This window comes from Amborella trichopoda, chromosome 2 (assembly GCF_054954075.1).
Source record: "Amborella trichopoda isolate Santa Cruz 75 chromosome 2, AtrichopodaSantaCruz75HAP2 v2.0, whole genome shotgun sequence".
In the NCBI taxonomy this organism is placed as follows: domain Eukaryota; kingdom Viridiplantae; phylum Streptophyta; class Magnoliopsida; order Amborellales; family Amborellaceae; genus Amborella; species Amborella trichopoda.
In genome coordinates this window covers 54,956,374-54,973,321 of record NC_142337.1, presented here as the reverse complement: position 1 = coordinate 54,973,321, position 16,948 = coordinate 54,956,374, and the positions used below count along the sequence as shown (strand labels likewise).

The 16,948-nt window shown below is 31.4% G+C and overlaps 1 long non-coding RNA gene across 3 annotated transcripts; it reads left to right on the top strand.

The window, feature by feature from the left end:
• Positions 1-604: 604 nt before the first annotated feature.
• On the top strand, positions 605-16,733 carry LOC110007024 (uncharacterized). 3 transcript variants are annotated; one of them, XR_016050667.1, is made up of 3 exons: positions 656-1,832; positions 3,972-4,114; positions 7,106-7,361. It is a non-coding gene; the product is annotated as an uncharacterized LOC110007024 (long non-coding RNA). The 3 variants fall into 3 exon arrangements; XR_016050666.1 differs by lacking the exon at positions 7,106-7,361 and adding an exon at positions 16,518-16,733 and having other exon boundaries at positions 605-4,114; XR_002280511.2 differs by having other exon boundaries at positions 605-4,114.
• The last annotated feature ends 215 nt before the right edge of the window (positions 16,734-16,948 follow it).

Genomic DNA, 16,948 nt, shown 5'->3' with positions numbered 1-16,948 from the left:
CAGATGGCTTAGAGCATTACAGAAAACTAGAGGAGGCTGTCAACAAAGAAAATGTGCATAGACGAAAAACTTGATGAGGTTTTTAAAGAAGAAAATATGTATGTCCTCCAAGGTGACTGATAAAGACAGTCGTACAAAAAATCCTATTGAAGAAGACATAAAACATTGAAGTGAGTTTTACTATCCACTTACTTTTTGTATAATACTATTATTGATTAGCTTTTCATTATTCATTGGCTTTTTGAATAGTGCAAACTATCCAATAGCTTTTTAAATAGTAAAAACTATTTATTAGCTTTTTTCTATGGAAAATTGTTTTATGCGGGTTATTTTTACACTTGGGGTCCAAAAAATATAAAGCATCCATCTTAAAGATGAATGCAAGTAGGTGTTCTATCTAAAAACAGTGGAAACCAAAGATCCAAATATTTTCTTACTAATATTTTTAGTTTTTAAAATTTACTTATTTTTTCATATGCGTAATCTCCATTTTAGAGATTACATGTCCGTAAAAATTAAGTCTTAAAATCTATTTAAAAAACATATTTTGTTAAGAGGCCCATATTTCTATATATGCGGGCTGGGCCACATAGAAACATTTGTTAAGTGGCCCATATTTCTATATATAAGGGCTTGGCTACATAGACATGAGGTCTTTTTCCTATTCATTTATTATATAAGGTTGGAACCTTACGTAAAGTTTTTCCTATCTAGAGCCTTGGCAATTTCACGTCTACGCATTGAACGGCATCAAACCCGGTGTCTGAAGGATCCATTCCCAGAAAAGGGCAGCATGAAGAGCGTGCAGAAAAGGAGAAGGAGAGGGAGAGGGAATGCCCAGAAGATTAAAGCCGTAGGATTTGTAGAAAAAAAGCTTAGATCTCAAGCTTCAGCATAGAGAGAGGAAGAGGGAGTGGGCTGATGATTAAAGCCTTAGGGTTGTGGAGGGTCGGTAGAGAAAGAATGTTTGTGATGGAGAAATAGTATCCTGTAAAATTCATCTCCTTGAATTTTTTGAAATATGGATTTTGGAGCTTTATTTAGATATTTTCAGATACAATTTTGAGTTACCAAATACTTTTTTATTTTTAATAAGGATTATGACTTTTTGAATCGCCAAAATATACCACTATCGCAAGAACAATTCCTATTCCTACTAAATATTTGGATCTAGCCCGTTCTCCATGCTGGATCCCAATAAATATTTGGATCCAGCCGGTTCTCTTTGGGAACCACCTGATGGAATCCAGTTTCCAACCGACAAAAAAAAACATGTCCTATTATTATTTTTAAAAATTTTATACCCAATTTCTTTAATTTTCCCACCCACCTTTATTTTCAAATTAAAGAAGGGTAGTGGAGGGCCGCTCCTGCTTTTTATGGCAGCAATACTGCCCTCACCTGAATCCTTTTATAGCAGCCCTCCCCTCTCATCCTCTGCTGCACGATGTATCGTGGGACTGATGCTCTGTTCTTTTTAAGGCACGTTTCAGAATTGGAACTTTGGTCGCAAGGCATCTCAAATACAAACCCACGCCCATGGTTAATAATTTTTTTAAGGTGTGAGAAGTGCGGATCGCCCCCCTCCACCCCACCCAACCCAACCCAATGGAGAACGAGCATTCAGGAGCGTGGATCACATGTTATAGGAATTTTTTTTTATTTTTTCATCAATTCGCGCCTCTCCTATTAGTTTTCTTTTTCTCTCTTGTCTCTCCATCTTCACTCTCCTATTTATTTTGTTTTCCCCAAGCTAACCTCTCCTCCACTTCTTCATTGCCTTTGATCTCACAAAAAAATTAAGCAGATTTGAGAGTTTTGGTGCACATCAGGTATGAATCTCAAGCTTGATGATGTATTTCTATAATTTTGTAAAGTTTCGTTGTCATTTTTCTTGCTATTTTGTCTAGTTTACATCTTTCTCTCTGCAAAATTTAGGTTAATCTCTCTCTCTCTCTCTTAATTGATGTCTATGGATCTGAGTTCCATTATTGTGTTGCAACGTGCAAACTATTATTTCATATATCAATTGTTGTTTTTTTTTTTTTAACATATTTGAGGTCTAGTTTTTATATCTATTTGTGATATGCAATTAAGTTTCTCATGTTTTGGATTCTACGATTTTGTAGGGAAATCACATTGTGCTAAATGTTATTGTTCTTGTTTACTCACCAATTTTATATGCAAATTTAGGTTAATGGCAAAATCACCTTTTTGGCTTTTACTATCAATATTCACATTGTTTCTTTTGATTTACTGCAAACTGTTTGTTGTTGCCTTTTGTTATAAATATTCACTCTATTCTTCTGATTTACTTCGTTATATCCTTATTTGAATATCCCAGGAAACATCTCACTACCATTTTGTTGTGTTTATTACTTGTGCATAAAGTTGGGATACAAGATACTCAATTTTACTTATTTCACTAGATAAATCATTTAAAAATTACATAAATCAACAAATTGTAGGCCCATTTATTCGTGTGTTGGATTTTTGTAAGCTCGGCTTAGTGGTTTGTCTTTGATTGTTAGTGATTTTTGTTTTTTATAAATTTCTCATGCAAACTTTCTCCTTTTTATATTTTCTTTACTGCATATTTGTGACTTTTGTGCATTTTATCTAGCAAATTTTATTCCTTTTTGATGATTTTTATGTTTGAATTTTTTGATGTTCTTTAGTTTGATGATTTTTATGTTTGAACTTTTTCATGTTCTTTAGTTTGATTCGAGTAACAGGTAAATCAGTCAATTCAACCAGCCTAACAAGACAAGTCCTGGCTGAAAAAAAACGTGTTAAAAAATAAAAAATACAAAAAAATTGAAAGTATATTTAAAGTATGATAAACAAAACACATTCAGATGAAGTTGAAAATTAGTGAAAAAATAGATTTAAAAGAATCGATTTATGCTCAAGGGTATTTTTGAAAATTTTCAAAAAAGATGGGAAAAATGTAAATTTAAGTATTAGCGGTCAAAAACACTTTCCAATCTTTGCCAAAATGATGAAATACATTACAAATAAATCTCTTATATTTTGGGATTTTATATAATTTTTTTAATGTTTTTTTAAAAAATACCCGGCCGAATCACCAAAAGTGGCCACAACTAGAATAAACAATATCACTGGTTTTGATCTAACCAGATGATTCCGATTTGAACCCCCCGATTTTGCAAACACTGGGCTGAACACAATGGCGAGAGAAGGATGAATTTTATGACCTCGAAAATCTTGGTCTAATTGCCGAATTCCTATATTGTATATCAAAAGGAATGGCCTTTAGATGACTGAAACTTAGTTGTTAAGCTGCTGGTGTTTTCACAGAGTGAAATCCATGCTGAATTTAGATAGACATTCAACAGAAAATGAGCATGTTTCAGCCATCTACTTTTAGTGCATGGTATTTATTAGTGCATCCTTTATCCTTTATAATATTTTGCTTTAGATGTCGACAAAATAAGCCATTTTTTTTTCCTTTATTTGGGTATATGATTTTGTTTCATTTATTCTTTTATATTCGAGCAACCTGTATGCAAGGTAAAAGCTTTATTGTATTATAAAAAATGACGGGTAAATAATGTGGTGAACTTTAATATGCAAATACTTGGCGGGGATGATATATGGATAGGATGACATATGATATATATGATGAATTTATAATGAAAATTTGATGGTGTGTATGCTAAAATTGTTATGCTGCACTTACTATAATTGGTTGAGTTCAGTTGTTTATATGGGTTTGAAACCTTAAATTGGTATTAATGCTCAATATGTTGGGCTGCTAACATGTAGTTTAGAGGGTAAGGCTGATATTTATAGTTGATAATGGAGTAATGCAATCTTGTGCTTAATCGATGGTTTGGGGTTTCCACTTGGTGGAAAGAACTTGAAGTGTATTTTCAATGGTACCATAGTTGGGTTTTGGGTTTCCATTTCGAGGAATAACTTGAAGTGCATTTTCAATGATACCATAGTTGGGGTTTCCATTTGGAAGGGTACCATAGGGGTTTCCATTTGGAGGAAAGTACTTGAAGAGCATTGGAAAATGGTACAGATACGTGGTACCACAGTTGGGGTTTCCATTTGGAGGAAAGAACTTGAAGAGCATTGGAAAATGGTACAGATAAGTGTGATTATTCTTTATAATGTTTCTTTTTTGTGCTATCTTGATTGTTCAATTGAATTTTTGGAATGCTTATTATGTGATATTTGAATTTAGTAGGTATAGAGACCAAATCTTAAACTATGCCATCAACTTTATCCATTTAGTATATAAGTTGAATGTAAGAAGTTTCTTTGGATATAATTAATTGGGAAATATAAATAATAATATAATAAATTCACTATAAAATAGTTGGGTACTTTATGTATTTCATTATAAGTCTAGAGTGTCTAAACCATTCTTCTTGTTTGATCTATTATGGATCACCATTCTCTTGATCAATTATGAATGATGGAACACCATTCTCTTGATCTATTAGAGTCTCGTTAAAAAAAACTAATATTAAAAAAAAAAAATATTTATGGATGACCCATTAGAGTCTAGTTAAAAAAAAACTAATATTAAAAAAGTTAATATTACCAGGCGTGTGTCCTGGGCGGCTACTCACTCGGAGTTCGCTAGGTGCCTTGGACCCACTAGGCGGGCTACCAGTTTCAAAGCGAGGTCGCTAGGAGCTAGGTGTCTTGGACTCGCTAGGCGGGCGACCAGCTCCCAACCCTGAGCAGCCGCTCAGGCCTTGCGCCCCCAGCTGGGCATGGCATATCCCCTCCACAAATGATTAAAAACATTCGACAACACATGACAAGCAAATCCTTTATTTTTTGGGATTTTATATGTTTTTTGGTTTTTATTTTTTCATGGGCAAAACAAATGGCCAGGTTTTTAAAACATTGCCCGATAGTTTAGAAAACTTCTTGGTTTTTTTTGCCATGTGTAGATACCCCATTTTTAAAACTGACAAATTCTGTTATATTCTTGAACCCATAGGACTATACTATCCCAGTAGACCCTTAGACCATAGATCATCATAGTCCATACTATTTGCCTTGTGTTCTCGAATCCTGCAGAATATCATGTTTTTAGTAAAAAAAATCATTAAAAATAGCAAAACATCGCGTTTTAACCCAAATTTTGGCAAGCGGCATCACAAGAGCTCGTAGATCTCCCCGAACTGGAATTTTTCGATTTTGGGCAAATTAGTATTGCCCAGACCTGACTGCTCCAAATTGACAGTTTTCGCATGTCAACCCCTCCCGAATCATTTTTTGGCCAGGTTCAATGAACCTAGACCATTTTAGTATGGTCAACACTACCAGTGTCGCCCAAGCCTGGACTACAAAAATGGCAATCCAGGCTGAGAAATCTTTGGGTTATAGTTTGTTACCCATTCTAGATGATTTTCAGCTTATAAAAAGGTTAGTTCAAGATCATTTTAGGCTAGACTCTTGAAACCTTATTAACTGGTGTGCCTAAAGAAAACTTAGTGATTGTGAGACTTGAGAAAAACCTAAACCTAGGAAAACGGTAGCTTTAAGCCACCTTCAACCCTTAGATTAAGAGATCCATTCCACGAAGCCAAAGCCGGGTCAAAATGTGAAGAGAAACAAAGATGATACACGACATAAACTCAACCGGTACTGAGACGGACGAGGCCTCGGGAGCCCCAAGGCAATTGACCCGTTTTGGTACCCTTTTACTATTTCTTGTGTTTTTATTTATTTATTTTATTAGAATTAAATTTGTTTTATTGCATTTTATGATGTATTTCGTATTGTGGATCAATGTTGGCTCTGCCATTGATATGAAAGCAGATCTATTCACTTCTAAGTAGATCTGACCTCAGATCATAATTTGATTGTCCTATTCTCTACCACATCACTTTTAAAATCAATTTGTGATTTGGATACAAGGGATCTTCGTTTGAAGATCTCCCCGATTTGCATACTGAACACCTTGTCAAATCTCGCATGGTGGAAGGATGTCCACATGATGTGGACTGGATAAATTTTGTTTAGATTATATGATTTTTGCATTATGAAGATTCAATCAAAGGTCTAAAGCCCTTGATACTTATGTATGAGGCATGTATAATATAAAAATACTTAATGCATGATAATATTATTACTTTAGAAATTACATATGCATTCTTTTGTTTTTGGTGTTTGAGAATTTAATTCTTTAAATATAAGTTATTGTATTGAACTCAAAAAGATTTACACGTACTCGAGGTGGAGAAACCATTAATAATATTGGGTTACAAAAATGGTTACATAAAATGTCTCTTGCCTGGAAATTTCTATTGGATATTTCTACTTTTTTTTTTTTCAATTTTTATTACATGTCTTTAAAAATTAAGTCAAAAAATCTATCTAAAAAAATGGATTTATTAATAGGCCTCCATTTCTACATATGCGGGCTTGGCCGCATAGAAACCAAGTCCTTAATAAACATGGGGAATCACGTCATAGAAGATTAATAATTTAAAAGAAAAATAAAAAATAACAAAAAGGGGAATCTCATCATAGAAAATTAATAATTTAAAAGAAACATGAATAAAAATAGGGAATCACATCATAGAAAATTAAAAAAATAAGGGAAAATTAATAAAAATGGGGGAATTGTGTTTAAAAGGAAAATTAATAAAAATGGGGAATCGCAACATAGAAAATTAATAATTTAAAAGAAAAAATAAAAATAATAAAAATAGGGAATCATGTAATAAAAAATTAATAGTTTAAAAGAAAATTAATAAAAACAGGGAATCACATCGTAGAAAATTAATAAAAACGTGAGAAATTGATTAAAAACGGGGGAATTGCGACCCACATCATCCACCAAATCTCGATTAAAAATTGTTGAGGAATAGCGTCCTAGAAAATTAATAAATATGGGGAATCGTGACCCATGATATTATCTACTCGCGATCCATGATAAATCTTCAGTTCTTGCTTCGAGTAGGGCTGTACTCCCCACAAAATGAAGAGTGATGATATAAATAAGAGTATTAACGGCATCATTTTTCAGAATATAAGACATCTTGTTTTTGTTCATTTTTAACAGTCCATTGTCTAGTAGTATTTAATATTTGATTTTTTGTATTTTCAGGGAGGTGAAAATCCCACCAACCACGAAGCCAATCAGTAAATCCACATACTATAGCTTTGGCGACTTCCTGGTCATGATTGCCTACCATTTTATAGGCAGAGGCACACATAGTCATATGTTTCATAGTATCCAGAATTTGATGTTCAGACATACCATCTATATTCCAATTAACTATGGTTTGTTCTGAATAAGAGGTTGTATGAGATATGAGATCTTCTTCGAATTGAATATCTACAGGAGTTGGTCGTGGGTGATATGGTCTAGTTGTAGCAGGTTTCCAATTTCTTCCATAAGATATTCTTTGAATAGATTTATTATTACTATTGTTTTCAGTAAATGCTATTCCATATTTTCTATTGAATCTTCAATTATAGTTTCTTCGACTTCTAGCGTTAATGTTTCAGATTCTTTAATTATTACCTTGCTTTTGCCTTTTACATCTGGTTCTTTGATGTCAAGTTTAGCTAGTTTAGATATTAGTTGATCTATTAGGATCTTATTATTATCACCTATATGGAATTTTTTTTTGTTTAAAGTAGGAGGTGGTTTAAATAATACAGATTTTTGTGATTCTTGTATTGGTGCTGGTCTTAGCATATTTTCTATTCTTAATGTTTGTCTTCCTATAGACTGCATACATAGGTTGGTATAATTATTTTGTTCTATTATATGAGGGATTAATTCTGTCCTTGTTATTATTTCTCCAGTGGTCATTTTATATGGAGTAGCTTTTGTTTCTAATGTAGGTGCATTCTCTGTTTCTTTACCTTTTATAATTAAACTTCTTTCTGGGGGATGTGTATTAGTAATTTTATTTCTTTCTAATGTATTATATGTACTATATTGACTTTCTAAAGTATGTATTTCAAAGTTGGGAATTGGAATATTTCTTTCTTCTAATATTTCTCTTAACCATATGGAAAACCCTTTATTTTGTTTTTCTTCTTTCAGAAATTTATTGTATTTCTTATGGAATAATTCTAATAATTTTGGTTCGAATCTTTTAAGATACCAGTTCCTTATTTCTTTATTTTCATCTGATAGATAATCTGCTTCTATATAGGCTTTATCTATTTTTTGTTCTTCTAACATTAATACATGAAAATCCATTTCTGAATCAGAAAATTCTGATTCTCCTTTAGCTTCTTTCTGTATTGGTTTATATTGAGGTATTACAATATTTTCCCTAGTTCTTATTGTTCCTTGTAATTGAGGTTATAATGATGAACTAGATGCAGAAGAGAGTGAATGTCTTGATGGTTCTATTTTTATTTTAAGGATATCCAATTCATCTTCACTTTTGGTTTTTAATATTTTATTTGATCTTGCAAATTTTATTTCTATATTACCATCTATGTGTTCAATAATTTTATCAGGAATGTTGTTTGAAGGTAATTGATGTTGGGTATTTTTATTTTGTATTGACCAAGATTCAGGTAATATAATTTCTGACCATTTTATTGTTTTTGGTATTATAGTGTTGGATTTTTCTATATTAGTTTGAAATAAAATAGTTCTTCCTTTAGTATCCATTTGTACAACTTTAGGGCATAGAGTATTCATGACTTTATAATATATTCTATATATGATAGCTATATTTTGTGATCCTGGGATCATATCAAACCCTTGGGTTTTTACATTTAATGTTAAGACATTGAGTATAATTGGATCATTTAATGAAGCTGAATAATTAGGAAAACAGTTAAAATACATAGTCCACTACATAGACTAGATTCTACCATTCCTAGTAATGAATAAGAAAACTTATTATGTCTAGTATCTCTAAGACATACTAAAATTGAATTATTAAGTCATAGTCTTGTTAATGGTTTAATAGGTACTTGGATAAGTCCTATATGTAAGTAATTATAATTTTTATTCTTATACACTTGTATAATTTTGTTTGATAATAATTGAAAGTTTTCTTGAGTACTAGTTACAGATAAAGATTGTTCTACTGTTTTGATAGCATATCCTATCTTTAAATTAAAAGATCCTACTTGGTATATATTATATATAGGTACTTTAGGTATAGTCTAATTTTGTATTTGATTTTCTATATCATCAATAAGAATTTCTTCCTTGTTCTTTATTTTAAGAATATTATTATTTTGAGGTAACGCTTTATTAGATAGATTCCTAATGAGATTTTCAATTATTAGGTTGCGGATGAGTGCTTTTTAACTACCTCTTACGTCTTTTTGACCTCAGCGGCTCTTTTGGCCTTAACAGTCTCTCGACTGGGTGTTTTTAGCCTCAACTCTCGGACCAACTTTCTCTAATGGTAAATTTAATTAGGTTTCTATCTACTAAAGTATTTCTCAAAGTAATAATTTTCTTAGAATAAGAACTTGGAAGTTTTTCTTAAGGGATTGGCTCTGATACCAATTTACGCCAAGATCATCCCTTTATGCTAACAGTCTAAAATAACCTAAATATAATAATATGCTAATGATTACAAATAATGAAAATGGAGATATGTCAACTAATAGCCAAGTAGTATAAGAGGATTCATACTCTTTAATACTGAAAGCAACTCTAAATTGCATTATCAAACATAATAATTACAGACTTTGTCACACATAATACTTACAGACTTAAATGGATTGGAACATATATGGATTGTAACATATTCTAGACCAGACATACTGTATTCAAACTTCTATTTAAACGAACTGTATCTAAAACAAATAAACTTTCTTACAGACTCATGAGAAATAAAAGAAAGAAGGGCTTACTGTTTGCAAATGCAGTAACTGCAGAAAGCCTTCCACTGACTTGGACAATAACTTGGGAGACTGTCCCAATTACAATCACACATATAGTTTTTAAGAAGAGATAGAAAAGAGAATAGAAGTCTCTGAGACTAAAGGCCAGAAGAAGGAGAGACTTGAAGGACGCAAAGAAAACTCGAAGGATGCCTGATGCTTCGGCCAAATCTGCTTTTTGTAGGGAGCGGACGAGAGCTTAAATTATTTTTCGGTTTGTTGCATAATAATAGAAGATATTCATATGGCTGATGACCCAAATACATTAGCTCGACATTATCTCTGCAATAACCTAAACCTTTCTTTTGGCATAAAAACCAGAGAATGGTTTGAAATGTTACTACTTGAGACTGGTTCGATTACCATAACTCATTACTATCAAAAGAATTCAAAAATAATATCTTATTCAAAATTGCAAATACGAAAAGTCATGCATTTCAGTGAATGGGGATCAGATCCATCCAGGGCTAAGAGATTAATATCTCCTGAATTCCCAAATAAGCATTATAGGTATTATGAATATATTGAAGCCTGGCACAAAGTCTTAACCATACAAAACCAGTACAATTTTCACACTTGGTTTCTTCAATTCAAATTGCCAATTACTGACCCATTCCCAAACTGGTTCAAAGACTGGTTTATGGTTTGGGGATCCAGAACCCAAATAATGCCCGAAGCCTAGCAATTATCCCAAGACAAATTCATTGACCACAATGGGAGAGATCCCAATATTAATTACCACTTGTATTTCACCGCTTTATTCCAAGTACCATGGATTTTAAAGTGGGCATGTGCAATATCTCCTAATATGACTCAGAATTATCAATATATCCCATGCTTCGGTAAACAAATCTCAATAAAATGGTGGGACGTCTTTGTCTGCCATCATCTTGAGCCTAATAATATTTTTAGAAAACAAATACCTCTAGCATATAATTCATTTTCATATACAAACCCAAATAGCATGTCAGAATATATATCAATAATGAAAAAGAAAAACCCTTAAGCGACTAAAGCAGAGCTAGGAAAAGAATTGCTGAAGATATTTTTGGAAGAAGCAGAAACGGCTCAGATACATAATGAAGGAACAGAACAAGAAGATCCAGAAGAACCAGAAAATAGTGAAGACCAGTCTGCTCATGGCTGTTCGCAAAAGTAGACTCTATATTGACCTGACCAGGACCAATTACCCTAACGGATCCAAAAAAGAAGTCATATAAATTATTTTCACTATATCATATCAAATCACTGTAGAAGATTCCTACCAACACTCACTGACAAAGCCACGTGGATTTCATCAAAGCTAATGGCCGACCAAAGTCTTATCTGCTACAGTAAAAAGTAAAAGCTACAGGAAAAAGCAAAAGATTCCTTTCTACTTTTGTCGACCGCTTGCAAAAAGAAGAATCTCAATCGTCCATCTGTACTCCATCCAGTTGCCGACATAATAGTAACCTTTTGGCAACCGTCCACTTGCCATGCATCCAGGCACCTGCAAAAGCAACAAACCGAAGAATAATTTAAGCTCGCGTCCACTCCCTATAAATGGCAGATTTGGCCGAAGCATCAGGCATCCTTCGAGTTCTCTTAGCATCCTTCAAGTCTCTCCTTCTTCTCCTTCTTCTGGCCTTTAGTCTCAGAGACTTTTATTCTCTTTTCTATCTCTTCTTAAAAACTATATGTGTGATTGTAATTGGGACAGTCTCCCAAGTTATTGTCCAAGTCAGTGGAAGGCTTTCTGCAGTTACCGCATTTGCAAACAGTAAGCCCTTCTTTTTTTTATTTTTCATGAGTCTCTAAGAAAGTTTATTTGTTTTGGATACAGTTTGTTTAAATAGAAGTTTGAATACAATATGTCTAGTCTGTAATATGTTACTATATGTTCCAGTCCATTTAAGTCTGTAATTATTATGTGTGACAAAGTCTGTAATTATTATGTTTGATAATGCAATTTAGAGTTGTTTTCAGTAGTAAAGTGTATTAATCCTCTTATACTACTTGGCTATTAGTTGACATATCTCCATTTTCATTATTTGTAATCATTAGCATATTATTATATTTAGGTTATTTTAGACCCTTAGCATAAAGGGATGATCTTGGCATAAGTTGGTATCAGAGCCAATCCCTTAAGAAAAACTTCCAAGTTCTTATTCTAAGAAAATTATTACTTTGAGAAATACTTTAGTAGATAGAAACCTAATTAAATTTACCATTAGAGAAAGTTGGTCCAAGAGTTGAGGCTAAAAACACCCAGTCGAGAGACCGTTAAGGCCAGAAGAGCCGCTGAGGTCAAAAAAACGTAAGAGGTAGTTAAAAAGCACTCATCCGCAACCTAATAATGGAAAATTTCATTAGGAATTAATAAAGCGTTACCTCAAAATAATAATATTCTTAAAATAAAGAACAAGGAAGAAATTCTTATTGATGATATAGAAAATCAATTACAAAATTGGATTATACCTAAGGTACCTATATCTAATATATACCAAGTAGGATATTTTAATTTAAAGATAGGATATGCTATCAAAACAGTAGACTAATATTTATCTGTAACTAGTATTCAAGAAACCTTTCAATTATTATCAAACAAAATCATACAAGTGTATAGGAATAAAAATTATAATTACTTACATATAGGACTTATCCAAGTAGCTATTAAACCATTAACAAGACTATGACTTAATAATTCAATTTTAGAATGTCTTAGAGATACTAGACATAATAAGTTTTCTGATTCATTACTAGAAATAGTAGAATCTAGTCTATATACTGGACTATGTATTTTAGCTGTTTTCCTAATTATTCAGTTTCATTAAATGATCTAATTATACTCAATGTCTTAACATTAAATGTAAAAACCCAAGGGTTTGATATGATCCCAGGATCACAAAATATAGCTATCATATATAGAATATATTATAAAGTCATGAATTCTCTATGCCCTAAAGTTGTACAAATGGATACTAAAGGAAGAACTATTTTATTTTAAACTAATATAGAAAAATCCAACACTATAATACCAAAAACAATAAAATGGTCAGAAATTATATTACCTGAATCTTGGTCAATACAAAATGAAAATACCCATCATCAAATACCTTCAAACAACATTCCTGATAAAATTATTGAACACATAGATGGTAATGTAGAAATAAAATTTGCAGGATCAAATAAAATATTAAAAACCAAAAGTGAAGATGAATTGGATATCCCTAAAATAAAAATAGAACCATCAAGACATTCACTCTCTTCTGCATCTAGTTCATCATTATAACCTCAATAACAAGGAACAATAAGAACTAGGGAAAATATTGTAATACCTGAACATAAACCAATACAGAAAGAAGCTAAAGGAGAATCAGAATTTTCTGATTCAGAATGGATTTTCATGTATTAATGTTAGAAGAACAAAAAATAGATAAAGCCATATAGAAGCAGATTATCTATCAGATGAAAATAAAGAAATAAGGAACTGGTATCTTAAAATATTCGAACCAAAATTATTAGAATTATTCCATAAGAAATGCAATAAATTTTTGAAAGAAAAAAAACAAAATAAAAGGTTTTTCATATGGTTAAGAGAAATATTAGAAGAAAGAAATATTCCAATTCCCAACTTTGAAATACATACTTTAGAAAGTCAATATAGTACATATAATACATTAGAAGGAAATAAAATTACTAGTATACATCCCCCAGAAAGAAGTTTAATTATAAAAGGTAAAAAAACAGAGAATGCACCTATATTATCAAAAGCTACTCCATATAAAATGACCACTGGAGAAATAGTAACAAGAACATAATTAATCCCTCATATAATAGTTACCAACCTATGTATGCAGTCTATAGGAAGACAAACATTAAGAATAGAAAATATGCTAAGACCAGCACCAATACAAGAATCACAGAAATCTGTATTATTTAAACCAACTCCTACTTTAAACAAAGAAAAATTCCATATAGGTGATAATAATAAGACCCTAATGGATCAACTAATATCTAAACTAGTTAAACTTGACATCAAAGAACTAGATGTAAAAGGCAAAAGCAAGGTAATAAATAAAGAATCTGAAACATTAACGCTAGAAGTCGAAGAACCTATAATTGAAGATTCAATAGAAAATATGGAATAGCATTTACTGAAAACAATAGTAATAATAAATCTATTCAAAGAATATCTTATGGAAGAAATTGGAAACCTGCTACAGCTAGACCATATCACCCACGACCAACTCCTGTAGATATTCAATTCGAAGAAGATCTCATATCTCATACAACTTCTTATTAAGGACGAACCATAGTTAATTGGAATATAGATGATATGTCTGAACATCAAATTCTGGATACTATAAAACATATGAATATATATGCCTTTGCCCGTAAAATGGTAGGCAATCATGACCAGGACGTCACCAAAGTTATAGTATGTGGATTTACTGGTTGGCTTCGTGGTTGGTGGGATTTTCACCTCCCTGAAAATACAAAAAATCAAATATTAAATACTACTAGACAATGGACTGTTAAAAATAAACAAAATCAAGATGTCTTATATTTTGAAAGTGATGCCGTTAATACTCTTATTTATACCATCACTCTTCATTTTGTGGGGAGTACAACCCTACTCGAAACAAGAACTGAAGATTTTATATATATATATATATATATATATATATAAGAGAAAGACAAGGTAAAGATTTTACTTTTTGTTTAATTATTTGTACTGCCTTAGTATGAACAGTTGTCCAAGGTGGAGGATTCTTTTTCAAACGATCATGCAAGGGTTTGGCATCAATAGCAAGTTCTTGATAGAAATCAATAACATAATTTAAACAACCTAAAAATCTTTGAAGTTCTTTTTTATCTAAAATTTTATCTGGAAATTTATCAGCAAATTGAATTGAGCGGTTGATGGGAATGATTGTACCTTGATGAATATTGTGTCTTAGAAATCTAATATTAGTTTTGAACAAGTTTCTCTTTTTAGTAGATACGACTAAGCCTGCATGAGTTACTGCATGTCTAAACGTATTAATATGTTTAAAATGTTCTTCTAGGGATTCTGAAAAGATAAGAACAACATCAATATAAACAATCATAAATTTATAATAAGCATTGAAAATATCATTCATTATTTTTTGGAATTCTGATGGAGCATTTTTTAATCCAAAAGGCATAACATTCCATTCAAATTGTTCGAATGGAACATTAAATGTTGTTTTATATTTATCTTCTTCCTTAATTTGGATTTGCCAGTATCCTGTCTTCATATCAAATTTAAAAAATATACAAGCATTAACTACTCTATCTAATAAGTCTTTTTTATTAGGAATTGGATTTCTTATCCATTGTAATACCTTATTTAATGGTTTATAGTTAATAACAAGTCTAGGAACTCCACGTTCTTTTTCAGCATTTTTATTGACATAAAAAGCTGCGCAACTCCATGGAGATAGACTTGGTCTAATTAATTTTTTATTTTGGAGTTCAGCAATTTCTTTTCTACACATATCTAATAATGTAGTATTCATTTGAATTGGTCTTGCTTTTGTGGGAATTTGTCTTTCATCAAAACCTGGTTTATATGGAAGACTTATACTATGTTTCTTTCTATCCCAAAAAGCATTGGGATGTTCACTACAGATAGAAGTTTCTATTTGTTGTTGGAGTTCTTGAATTTTGTTTAAAATAACTGGATCTTGTAATTGTTCTTCTATATACTTATATTTAATTTCTTGTTTTAAAGTACGGAGAAAATTTTCTTTGTTTTTTAATTGGGTTTTAACATTATTTATTTCCTTTATTTTTGGTTTATTAATAAATTCAAATTTTATAGAGATATTTTGGTAAGTAGATGTTATCCCGATATGGTCTATGGAAATAGGGTATACTAATGTAAGAAATGGTACTCCTAAAATAACTGTCTGGCTTAGTCCCTTGACCATGATAAAAGGTGTTTGGATACATTGTTGGTTATTACAAACAGAAGCATTGGATAATTTATAATTGATAAAAAGCCTGCTGCCATCTGCAGTATTTAATATTTGAGTTGTTTTATCAAAATACTTGGTTGGTACTAGTCCTTCATTTATACAATTTAAATCAGCACTTGAATCTATTAATGCTGATGTTTGAAATTTATAATCTTCTGCCACTATAATAGTTACTAGTACAAACCATTTTTGTGTAATGATTCTATCAATGAGATTGACAAAAGTAGGACTATCATTTACCAGGACAGGTTTACTTCCTGAAACTTCTGGAGAATCTATTGTTGGTTCTGGATTAGGAGCATATGTGGTAACCAGATGGTTGAATTCTAATTCGTCTCTATTAGAATTATGATTAGATAGATTTTGCAATTCTAAGATTTTTATTCTATTTTTTAACTGTTGTACTTCCTTTTTTACCTCATTTATCTCTTGTTTTAATTCTGATATAGAAGGTTCTTTTTGGTTAGTAAGATGTTGTTGACTAACTCTCTTCATAATACCTGCAAAATTATATTCATCTGGTGGTTTGATTATAGGAAGTGGTTTTGTTTTTGTTTTAGCTAAATTAATAAATTTAGTAATTATAGATCTCTTCTCTCCTGGATCTGTGATTTTCTCTATAAGATCTAAAATTAAATTATCTTCTTCTGTTAGAGGATGGAGATTATGGGTTTGGATAGGACAAGCACAAGTTGTTTCGGGCATAGGATTGGATGATTGTTCATCTGAAGAGGAATCTGAAGAATCTGTCCAATCAAAATTGTCTTCTTGTATATTTCCTAGCAAGGATTCATTTGAATTTGTACTAGAAGAGGATGTACTATCATAATCGATAATATTATATATTTTAGTTTTTAATACTTCATCCAATTGTAAAGCCTCTATTTTCTTCTTTAATTTACATTGATGCTTATAGTGTCCAAGTTTTCCACATTTGTAACATACAAGTATTTTCTTTTTATTCTTAGTCATAGCTTTTTTGATAGATTTTTGTTTTTTAGACTTTTTATATTTTTTATAGGATTTATCTGGCCTAATTTTATCTTTATGGTATTTTTTCTTTTTCTTATACAATTTTTCTGGGT